Source organism: Podarcis erhardii, assembly GCF_964252035.2.
Source record: "Podarcis erhardii genome assembly, chromosome: 16".
Classification (NCBI taxonomy): Eukaryota; Metazoa; Chordata; class Lepidosauria; order Squamata; family Lacertidae; genus Podarcis; species Podarcis erhardii.
This window is the reverse complement of record NC_138514.1, coordinates 26,202,856-26,214,857: the sequence shown is the minus strand read 5'-3', so window position 1 is coordinate 26,214,857 and position 12,002 is coordinate 26,202,856. Positions and strand designations below refer to the sequence as shown.

Below are 12,002 nucleotides of genomic sequence, written 5' to 3'. Positions count from 1 at the left end.
GGTATCTGTCGCAAGGCGTTCTTTTAGCAGCTTTATACGCCTGGCTGTATTGCTTGCTGACCGAGCAAGGTCTCCCTGTAACTTCTGTAACATTTCTCTGGGACTTGGATGTACAGGGGTTTGGGGTGGGCAATCAGTTGTTCCACTAAAGGAGACTGTAGATGGAGGTCTATTAGGAGTCACAGGTGGAATAACCACTTCTGCTTGGGCTTTATTATAGAACTCCAATGCCTCCTGAAGATATTTATCATAATCTATCAAGGAATCAAGCTCTGTGACTCCACTCCCATTATTCATTCCAGTTTCTTGCCTTGGGGTTACAACTGGTGGAGTGTTTGGATTAAGCTCCCTTCGATGTGGAGCATAGGGTGGAGGTGGAAGCACCTCTTCCTCTGGCCCCTCAAAAATGGGTTTGAGTTTATTTGGCAAGATTCCTTTCCTAGCTTCGGCTTTTACAGCCAATAATTTGCATCGTTTGACTTTGCATTCCCTTATCCATGGAGGATTTTTATTTAATGTGCTCAGCCAGGAATCTATATATGGAAATTGTTCTGGGCACCCTCCAGTTTCTTTGGCGATATCAGTCCAAAGTTTGCTTACTAAATTTATATCAAAGGTTCCCTGGGATGGCCATCCAGTAATTTGTTTTGGCCATTCTAGTTCACATAACGTTCTCAAGCGCTCTGGCGTCATTTTGACTCCATATGCCCCTGAGAAGGCTTTCTTAAAATTATTTAACATACACTCAAGAGGTGTATTTTCCCCCTTTGAACCCCCAACTCCCATTGTATGGCCCTGTGAAGTATCCACTCAGTCACTCACAGACGCGCTTCGTGGGTTTCCTTGCCTAGATGGAGTCGCCTCACTAGGAATCGAAGTACTGCCCACTCCACACTCGGGTCAGCTACAGATTGCTCTGTACTTTCTCACACATACAATGCGCTGGATACTTCACCACACTCTACCTCCCAATTTTTCCTTTCCCTACACCAGATCACCATCTGATGTACCCAACCACCTAGCGTACTCAGTTTCCCCTTACTGAGACGCAGAAGTTTGATCAAGACTTCTCTTCCTCCTAATTAATTGGAGGGCCAAAAATCCCTTTGTGCACTTACCCTTGGTTGGTTCCCTGTTTCCCCCGGTCCGTCGCCGCCAGTGAGCAGGGTATCAGACAGACGAGTCTTCTGCGTTCCCCCTGGAAAAAATTACCAGTGCGCGCTTTGGGTAAGCAGTTGTCCTCTCTCTTGTACCCTGCCCAGTAGGGCGAAGGGGCTGCGTTCCAGCAGACCACTTATCCGAGTCACGGCACCATAAAATGTAGCACCCTGCTTGTGGTTAACGCTTAGCTGGAATGAAATATTCAACGCAGCAATAGAGAAATTAAAATAGTAATTTATTTGTCAGACAAATAAATAAGAGGCACAGTGGTACATGGTTACCAAGCTCTGGCCTGGCCTCCTGCCATTCTGGCCAGCACTTATATTCCCTTAATCCAGCCCCCTTTGCTCCTCCTGTGGCTGCCTCTGTCCAATCAGCCTGGTTGAAATTCCTATTGGCTGTTTGCTAGAGCCAATCACAAAAGATACACCCACAAAAGATACACCCACTTCCTTGCCCTTATATGGGAGACAAAGAGCTATATATAAATGACAAATAAGTAATAATATATCTTACATGGAATCTTAATTACCAGCTCACCTCTTGCCCTTCTTGCCCTATTGCCTTCTAAAACAAATGGTTTAATCTTACATTTTATGTTCAACAGATGTCAAGGATCTTGAGTTTCACATAAACATTGAAAGATTTCCTTCATTTAATGTTTCTAAACAAAATGCCTGACAACTATATATCAAGACTGCCCGGATGGCATCTTCTGTCTGGCAGGGGGGCTGGTAGCTGACTTAATTTCAGGATAAATACAACTCTTACAACCATATGAAATAAGAATCTAGCATTCCTTAAATCCTTTGCATAATTACATTTAAGCCAATATATTTAAGCTAATATATTTCATACATTTATCATAGGTAGCCTCTTAAAAGAATAAAGCTTCTCAAAGTGTAAAGGAAGGAACTCAATAAAACACAGCTTTTAAAAGAAGCCTCTTCAGTTTGCACCTCCCCCTTTCCCCCTCCTCTCCAGCCTCAAAATAAAATAGGAAGAAGCTGCTTCTTCTGCCAAGCCAGTTGCCTTTCCAACATTTAACACATTTTAACCTTTTTTAACTCTCTCAGTTTAAGAAACAGCTTTAGAAGAGACTTCCCCAAAAATGTTCTCTTTCCAGCTAAATGTTTCTCCCCATTGCTCCTGGCCTTTTAACCTTAGAAAGAAGATCTGGCTCATTTTACTGGGAGGCACTTTAGTATTATCTTTCCCCATTCCTAATGGTGTTTTCTCAGCCTTGGGGCAGCATATGTAATTCTCCCTTTTTTATGACTTTGAGAATTGTTTTTCTACTATAAATCAATGGGGCCCTTCTTGTCTTAGGAGGAAAAACATCTTGCCAAGGTTCTTTTAGGCAGCTGGTCTTTTGCCTGGCATGAAACATTTGAAAATCCTTTTTTTAAGCTCATTTTTAAATACAAGCCTTGATTGAAATATATAGAAGCTTTGATAAACATGCAGGCTTATGATTAGATGCCTCAGTCAAAGGCAAAGAGCTGCTTCTCCCTGTGAGGAAGCACAGCAGTGGCTGGTGTAGGTGTCTTTTCCCAAAAAAACTGGGGCATTCCCACACTACTTGGCGAGCCTCTCTCTTTTTATGCTCTTTAGAAGCAGCAGCCATTTTGTGTTACGCCCCACCTTAGGCAGCCATTTTGCATTACGCTCAACTCACATGGCAGCCATTTTGGAGGAAGTGGCGCCCACAGGCCCCAAAACATTGGCAGCCACTGCTGCAGAGCACATTTTCAACAATCTTTTCCCTCTACATACAAGAATGTTCAGGCAGCTCTTATTGCCTATCACAGTCTTCACCAACCTAGTTCTGTCCAGAGGTTGTCAGACTACAACTGCCGTCAATCCTAGACCATGGCCAATTGTCAGGGATGAGGGGACCTTTAGTCCAACAATGTCTGAAGGCCGCCACTAAAGTGGTGAATTATTCTTATTAGTAATAATATAATGCCCTTCATCCGCAGATCTCAGGGCAGTATATCCTGCCACTGTATCTTTTCCAGCATTTCTGGTATCTCTTTGTAGGTTTTCTTGGTTGTCCACTGTCGGCTGTTATCTGTGGGATTCAGAGTTCCCTACTGTCTTTTTTTTTTAAAGAAGGTAACACGTGACCCATTTTACTCCGTATAAAACTACGACCATGCACCCCAATTTTGTGACAGTCTGCACAGAGAGTCTGGGTGGGAAGAGCTGTTGGGTGGCCAAATTTTTAAACGTTCAGGTGGGAAATAGCTGAGATATAGAGGTTTAAAGCCTGTGGGGGTGTCTTTTCCAGCCTAAGGGCCTCATTTGCTTTTGGAGAGCCTTCTGGGGGCCACGTGCTAGTAGTGGCAAGAGACAGAGGCAAAAGAAAGTGAAGCAACCCTTTGGAAAGGTCAGATCGATAACTCAGTCAATAGAGCATGAGGCTCTTAATCCCAGGGTGGTGGGTTCGAGCCCCACGCTGGTCAAAAAATTCCTGCATTGCAGGGGGTTGGACCAGATGATCTTATGGTCCCTTCCAACTCTATGACGCGCACCCCTATTGGGTTCTGAAATGATGGCAGAGAGAGGGGGCAAAATGTCTCACTGACTATCCAGGGGACAAGCTTGTTGGGACTCTGTGGATCAACACATGAGAAACCAGGACTTCACCAGCTCCTTGCAGCAATGTCCAACCACGGGCTGCAGGTCATATCCTCCAGACACACCCTTAAATAACATGAGATAAAGCAGAAATGGAGTGATCTCGCTGCTGCCGCCCTCCCCTCCACAAGCAATCTGTGCATTGCCCCCACATGATCCAAAGCGCCCTGCAAAACTGCTTGCAATCTGTCTCGCAATTAGCATCTGGAAATTAAGGCACAGAGATTCCCAGCTTAGCCTGGTGTTAATAGGTAGACAGCTTTGCTGAGAGGGTGGGGGTGGGGGGAGGCAGGTGCAAGAGTTAAATCCACAGAGAGTTGCCTGCCAGCCAGCTAGAGAACAGTAGCTTTCAAAGCCCAGCGATTGCTCCCCTAAAGGAGGCCTGCTACGGGCTTGGGTAGAGGAAACAGAACCGAATTCTCCCATGGATCCTTACTGAAAAGATCCTACGAATTTCACAGAGACAGGATGGCTGCATCTCTCCATTTGGGTTAGAATCGCAGAATTAAAAGGCCACCCCGAGGGTTATCCCTGCAATGCAGGGACCGCCGCTCCAGAATCCCTGGCAGGTGCCCATCCAAACTCTGTTTCAAAACCATGCAGGTCAGTCGCAGCACCTCAGATTAACCTACCTCACAGGGTTGTTGTGAGGATAAAATGGGGAGGAAGAGACTGGTGTGTGTCACCTTGAGCTCCTTGGAGCGAAAGGTGGGATACAAAGGCAATAAAGATTTGGTACAGTCCATTCTGCCTCCCCAGGACTCTCCTGTCTCCTTCGGCTGTGTGCATCAATCCAGCATGTTCTCACAACCCCCCACCCCAAACCTCACCTCTTCTCCCCCACCCCAATCTTTCCCTTCTCTGTGCAGTTTTATCTGACCCGTGCCAGCTCCGCTCTGCCTTCAGAGCCTGGCTGCAGCTCCTATCAATTTGTCTCAGCCTAATATCTCAGCGGAGAGTCGTAGCTAATGTCCAGATATTCTTGGCTCTTGTCGGAGCGACCACAAAAGGCCTCCCCGTTGCCACCGCACTCTCCGCAGCATACTGAAGCCAGGAGTTATTTTGCGTCGTGCAGAGCAACAGAGCTATGAAGCAGGCTAGAGATGGCTGGCGCCCTGCCCAGTATGTGTGGGAGAGGCCCAGGGTCTCTCTTTCTCTTTCTGTCTGTGTGGCAAGAGGTTATAATGAAAACGGGAGCTTGGTGGACACACAGTAAGCTCTGGGGTGGACTAGGGGTGCACTGTTCATGTAGCCAACAATCAGAAGAAAAGAATTTCTTGGAAGTACCATATTTACTCATTTGCACCTTCTTTCGGCCAAATTAGGGTGCACATTAGATTTGATGGCGCATTTACATTCGCCAGCAAATACTTTTTTGGTTTTTAAGGTTTTGAAAAATTGAGGTGTGCATTAGATTCGAAGGCGCATGAAATTCGCGTAGATACGGTAATCAAATTATAGAGTGGATTTGCGTAAATGGGGAGTTGCCTGTACTTACGTTATGTTGCACTTATGTGTTTTTTATGCTGTAATTATTTAATTTCATAAGCCACCTTGAGCATGGTTTGAACTGTGGAACTGCAGCATACAAATGAAACAACAACATTTATGCCCCGCCCATCTGGCTGGGCTTCCTCAGCCACTCTGGGTGGCTTCCAGCACATACAAAAACATAATATGTATGCATGTATGTATATATGTATGTATGCAAACCCCCAGGAGCAACTGTTCTCTTACAGTATATCCCTGCCTGATCACTGAGCTCTTAGGGGGAGTCCCTGTTACTGGTCCCCCATAACTCAAACCCATGGCTCAGTTCCACCAGGAGCCATGCTGCATTGAGTACTGTGGCCCAAATTTTGGAAAACTCCCTTGCAGTTGAGGTGAGGCAGGCCCCCTCGGTGTTGAACTTCCGCCACCTACTGAGGACTGTTTCAGTCAAGAGGGTATTTTATTTTCACTTTGATTATACAGATATAACAGATTCTTATTTTTCCTGTGTGTTGTATCTTTGTAAACTGCTCAGAGGCTCTTGTAGTTAAGCGGTGTATATATTGCTTTAATGGTAATAATAAATGTTCTGTCTGTAAGCACCCAATAACAGGAGCAAAACAAAAACACACAGCATCATATCAAATCCTTTATGTTTCGTTTCTTATTTTTTGCTTTTATGTAGAGGGTGTTCTATATTTATGCATGCTTTCTATACATGCTTTTGAATTCTTATCAAACGTGCATAATTCAGGCAATGGATTTGATGGTGTTTACGCAAGAAGCTGTTAATGGCATTCCAATATTTAGATTATTTATGCACTTCAATATTATTATTTTGGAAGATATATATAGCACTATAGTGAGATGTGATAATTATTTACACCCACTCTTCAAACTGGCCTGTTTATACCCGTTTTTCAAATATTCGAAGCTTTCCTTCTTTTTGACTACTATAGTGGAACGCCATAAAGCATGATGAAAGAAAGAGTGAAATACTTTTAAAGGGGTTTTAACGCATAATCAATAGAAGCAGCCCATCCTCTCATAGGAACATAGCAAGGTGCCCTATTGGTTTGTCTAGCTCAGTATTGTTCACACTGACTGGCAGCAGCTCTCCAAGGTTTCAGGCAAGAGACAGTCCAAGCCCTACCTGGGATCTTCTGCTCTAACCACTGATCACTACCACCATTAACTGCTACTACAGGATATAAATGCAACAAATAAGCTCTTCTGCTTGCCTGCATAAGAAAGCTGGAGGAGCCAGCCAGGTGCAGAGGTCAACCTGGCATCCAGAGATCTCCACAGGGTCACAATTGGACCCACACCAGTCACAAAACACACCTGGTGTCTGGGGAATTCCAAAAACTGCTGTCAAGGGCAGTTGTCCCCAGAATTTTGCCGTATATTAAACTCCCCGTGGCAGCCATTTAATGTGATGCCATGCCCACCCGTGGCAGTCATTTTGTACTGTACCAGGCCCAATCATGGCCGGCAATTTTGTCAGGTGCCATGCCTACCCAGGGCAGCCATCTTGCGACTGGCACTCACAGCTCTCTTCCTAAAACTCGAAGTGGGCCTCTGGTTCAAAAGACGCTGTCTCAGCCCCAATCATTTTCTGTCAGGGCTGAATTTTAAGACTGCAGGCTCCTCCGCTGCAGGGATCTATAGTTGGAGTCGGGAATGGGATACCCCTTGTCCATAATAGGCCTAACCTTGCCTTGCATTAACATGTGTGATTGTGTGTGTCGGGCTTGGGGATCAAATCTCACCCACACCACACACACACACACACACTGGGGCCAAATGCAGCCTTTCAGAGCTATCTTTCTGGCCCTTGGGATTTCTCTAGATCCCACCCCTCTCCCCAAGCCACATATCATGTCTTCCTTGAGTGTTTTTGCCCAGCTAGAAGGTCTCCTTCAACTCTCCCACTTCCCTGAATGGTGGAAAGAGAATGGGGGGTGTACAGAAAAACCAGACTACGGTATCAAAGGTGAAATTCACGTTCGTTGTTCCGCCTGCTTTTTCCTCTGACCCCAAAAGTATTGCCCCCAAAGGGAGCAAGTCCCTTGGGCTGGAAGGGGCGCCTCTACCCCCAAGGCAGAGGCAGAAATCCGGCGCCAGCCTTCCATCAATCCCGTGGAATACCCAGTAGCATGATAGCGTGTTTTCATTATTCCCGAGAGCCTGCTAGTAATTCAATTAAAAGCTTCAGAAGAAAGCAGCCCTCGACGCTACCTGTTTATATCGCAGCAAGCAGCCGGGAATTCTCAATAAACCATCTGAATACACTTGAAATTTATAGCCGTGATATACAGCTCCGGAGAAGAGATGGGAAAGCAACAATGGCAACAGGAAACTTTTGCTCAGATTTAGATAGATGAACTGGCCAGCAGTGAATCAAGGCCATTTGTCCATCTGACCTAGTGATGTCTGCTCCCAAGGAGATGGCCACTGTGGTGCCCTCCAAATGCGGTGGACTACAACTCCCATCATGCACAGCCGTTGCAGTGGATGATGGGAGTTGGAGTCCCCCCCCAAAAAAAATCTATTTATTGTATTTATATCCCACTTTTTTTCTCTGAGAAACTCAAGGTGCCATACATAGTTCTCCCCCTCCTCATTCAGTTCCCACAACAACCCTGTGAGGTAGGTTAGGCTGAGAGGCAGGGACTGGCCCAAGGTCACAACCAGTGAGCTTCCTGGCCAAGTGGGGATTCAAACCCTGGCGTATCAGGTCCCAGTCCAACCATTATGCCACGCTAGCTCTATATGGAAGTCATCAAGCTGGCTATAACTGGTCTGCCGCTGTCCAGAGCCTCAGTAGGGAGGGGTGACTCTCAGAAAGATGCACACAGGGCATGGAGAAGGTGGACAGAGGGAAGTTTTTCTCCCTAACACTAGAACTCATGGACATCCAATAAAGCTGAGAGAATCGAGACAGTTCTTCTTCATGCATAGTTAAACTATGGAACTCCCTGCCACAGGAGGCAGTGAGGCACCAGCTTGGACAGCTTTGAAAGGGGATTAGCAAATTCATGGAGGAGGAGAAACTATCACCGGCTACTAGCCATGGGAGTTCTGCTGTACCTTTACAGTCAAAGGTTGTATGTTTATGGATACCAGTTGCTGGAAACCACAGGAGGGGAGAGGGCTGTTCTTATGCTAAGATCCTGCTTCCTGGTTTCCCAGAAGAGGCATCTGGCTGACCACTGTGAGAAGAAGATGCTGGACTCGATGGGCCATTGGCCTGATCCGGCAGGCTATCCTCGCGTCCTTAGATGCTGGGGACTGAACTTGGAACTTCTGCGGGCAACACGATGCTCTGCAGCCGAGCTGCGACGGCCTATTCACAGAGGCCACCGGATTGCGCCGGGTCTATGAATTATTCATCTCCATTACGCCCAGACTCGGGGACGTTTTCTTCCGGCGCCCGTGAGATTAAAGAGCCCTCAGCTATCTCTGATCTCCTCCCCGCGACAGAGAGAGAGAGAGAGAGAGAGAACGTCGCCTCCGCGTCCCTGCTAAGCTTTCCGTTCGATTAGCTGAATCAATGGAATCCCCTCGGTGGTTTGTAAGTAAAGGCGCGGGGCCTCCTCCGCAGGGTCGTGGGAAACCAAGAAAAGGAGAGGGAGAGGCACCCTGCTGATCTTGCAGCTGCTGGAAAGCAGAACAGAAGTCGAAGCCGGTAGCTGTCTCTCCCCCTCTGTACCGGCTCATCTCCAGCCAAGCAGAGCCAAAGAGCCAATTTGGGGGTGGGGGGGAGCAATAACTGGCCGTGGGTTCCCCCCTCCCTGCTTGCATTTATATGGATGGATGGAGCCACTCCGGCTGAGTGTTTAAGGTTGAGTGATAAGCCCATTATGAGCAGGGCTAATGGCAGCGTGTGGGAAACCTTTGCGACATGGGCAAAGTGGTGTGATAATCAGATGCTCCACTCCGGCGCATGCCAGGGCCCATCCATCACAGGGAGGCTGCCACGCGGCCTCATCCCGCCCCCTAAGTGAAGAGACACACACACACCCTTAACGTGCCAGCAACCCTCAGGGACTATCCACAAGAAGGTCTGAGATGGGAGAAAGGAGCTCTGCCACATACACAGGGTTGAAAGCAGCTTGGAGGTCCCCGATGGTCATTAACCTGGATGGCTTTAAATGAGGACTGGACAAAATCACGGAGGGCTATTGACTGGACTAAATGGGCCAGTGGTCTGAACCAGCAGGCTCTCCTGATTTCCTTATGGTGTGTTCGCTGGATGGAGCTGTGCTCGAAATTAGCCAGGCGCCAGACACGTTTTGTGACTGGCGCAGGTCCAATTGTGACCACCTGGAGATCTCCGGATGCCAAGGTGTTGTTGTTTAGTCGTTTAGTCGTGTCCGACTCTTCGTGACCCCATGGACCAGAGCACGCCAGGCACTTCTGTCTTCCACTGCCTCCCGCAGTTTGGTCAGACTCATGTTTGTAGCTTCGAAGACACTATCCAACCATCTTGTCCTCTGTCGTCCCCTTCTCCTTGTGCCCTCCATCTTTCCCAACATCAGGGTCTTTTCCAGGGAGTCTTCTCTTCTCATGAGGTGGCCAAAGTATTGGAGCCTCAGCTTCACGATCTGTCCTTCCAGTGACCACTCAGGGCTGATTTCCTTAAGAATGGATCGGTTTGCCAAGGTAGTGGCTGGGAAAAGCAAAAGGTCACTTACAGAAGGATCTGAGATATTGCCATTGAAGCTTGAAGGTGTTTTATTCTGGATTGCTTTATCTGACGTTTTATAAAAACAAACAAAAATGGAGCCTAGACATTGCATTGTGGCGACCGTAACCCAGGTTTAAGGCAGGTTTAAGGTAGAACTTCGGTTTTTTAACATCTCGGCTGCCAAACATTTCGGAAGCCGAACGCAAAAAACCCGGAAGTGAATACTTCCGTTTTCGAACGTGCCTCAGAAGTTGAATGGCTTCTGCGGTGCATTTTCCCATTTTCACCATTCACTCTGCTGACAGCTCTTTGATTTTCGGTTTTCGAACATTTCGGAAGTCAAACAGACTTATGTCCGAAAACCGAGGTTCCACTGTATATGAGTTTTTAAGACTGGTCCAGAGGTAGAAAGCTGAGATGGTGAAGGAAAAACCTTATTGGCCTCTTCTTAAATTGTTTCATTATAATTTTATTACTGATCATACACTACCCTGGGAGCCTAGGAATTATCTTAAGAAGTAAACTGGGCTCAGCTGGATTTTTGTCACTGGTGTACAGTGAAACTCCTCAGGTGTCGATATGGTTTTTCTTCACCCCACCTCCAAAGTCAATTCCAGCTGGAAAACTGCTGCTAAGCATGTGAAAACACACACACAAACACACACACACCAGCCACTTGCTTCAGACCCTGTAGGTGAATCGGCCACTCAGAAAAATGTCCACCACCGTTATAGATAATTCATTTCCTTTCTGTGTCAAGCCCACCCCTAATCCCTATCCAAAGCCACTCTGGGCAAAACTGTAAGCAACAGACGCACTCTCCGTAATTGGATAGCAAAATTGCAACGTAATACATTTCAAGCGTACATGCTCTGCATCCATTTATTCCTACTTGAACTCATTCTTTGGAAGAAGCCGAGCTGGGTAACTGGGAGGTTTTTTTGCCTGCACTGCTGCCTTTTGAGATTTCCGTCAGGCACGGCTTATGATGTATTTGCAAAAACTGTCCACCCAGCAAGAGGACTGGAAACTTAATTCACGAGAAACAAAGCCAAGATTCTTAGGGTGGTGACCATCACATGGAGTATCAAAGTCCACACATGTGCAGAACTCTAGAATGCACAGTCATATGGTTGCTAGTGAATGGAAAGGCGCTCTGCACATCCTCAGAGGAAGATGGGCCCTGTATTATTGCTTCAAATGCTTCAGAGTCCTGGTACCGAAAGCATGAATGCCATCTTCTAAGTGTGATTTCCATTTGAAAATTCATTAATTGCATGCCATTTCTTTCCCACCCACCACCCCTCAGATAAGTAAACAAATAAATCCCTGCAGGTGATCCACTTCCAACGATGCTCATATTGCAATTTAGGTGAAAATAGTTGGCAATTATAGAAATGTACAACACACCAAGTCCTTCACACTCTTGAGAAATGCTGCTAATCTCCTCTCGCCAATGTTCTTTTAAGACCCTTCAAAAGCTCTTGGAGAGAGACTCTCAAGATCAGCCTTTGATTTTGTTTCTTAGGCAAATGTCTGTTGAAATCCTATGCATTCAACATAATGGGACTTGCTTCCAGGACACTGGGAAATGTACTTTTCCCTTGGTACCCAAATCCTCAGAAGGACATGGGCACATTGGGAACTATACTTCTTTTGTTTTAAAATATTTTGCCACACTCTAGCTGAAAAGGTGCTCAGGGCAGCTTACACAGCTCAGTAGTGAGAGAGACCCTGCCTTCCATGCCCGTTTCAATTCTAAAAGACACATCACACAAGGAAAAGGCAATGGGGAGGGAGGAAGAGAAAAACAGGCTCAGGCACCCATTCTTAAAATCACAGTCCTTATGACAATCCGCTGGGTTTTATTTCCCAGGGTTCCCAGAACCTGAGGCCCTGTTGGTGCAACATTTGTGGATCCAGGAAAGGAAGCAGATTGGGAAGAAAGATCACTTGATTCAAAGATGAGCTTCTAGGGCAAATAATACTCAATTCAAAATGCAGCCCAACATTG

General features: G+C 46.5%; 1 protein-coding gene across 1 annotated transcript in view; it reads right to left on the bottom strand.

Annotated features, from left to right (window-relative positions):
- TMEM132E (transmembrane protein 132E) overlaps positions 1–12,002 on the bottom strand; it is a 132,360-nt gene that overhangs the window by 48,506 nt on the left and 71,852 nt on the right. The gene's annotated exons all lie outside the window — the stretch shown is intronic.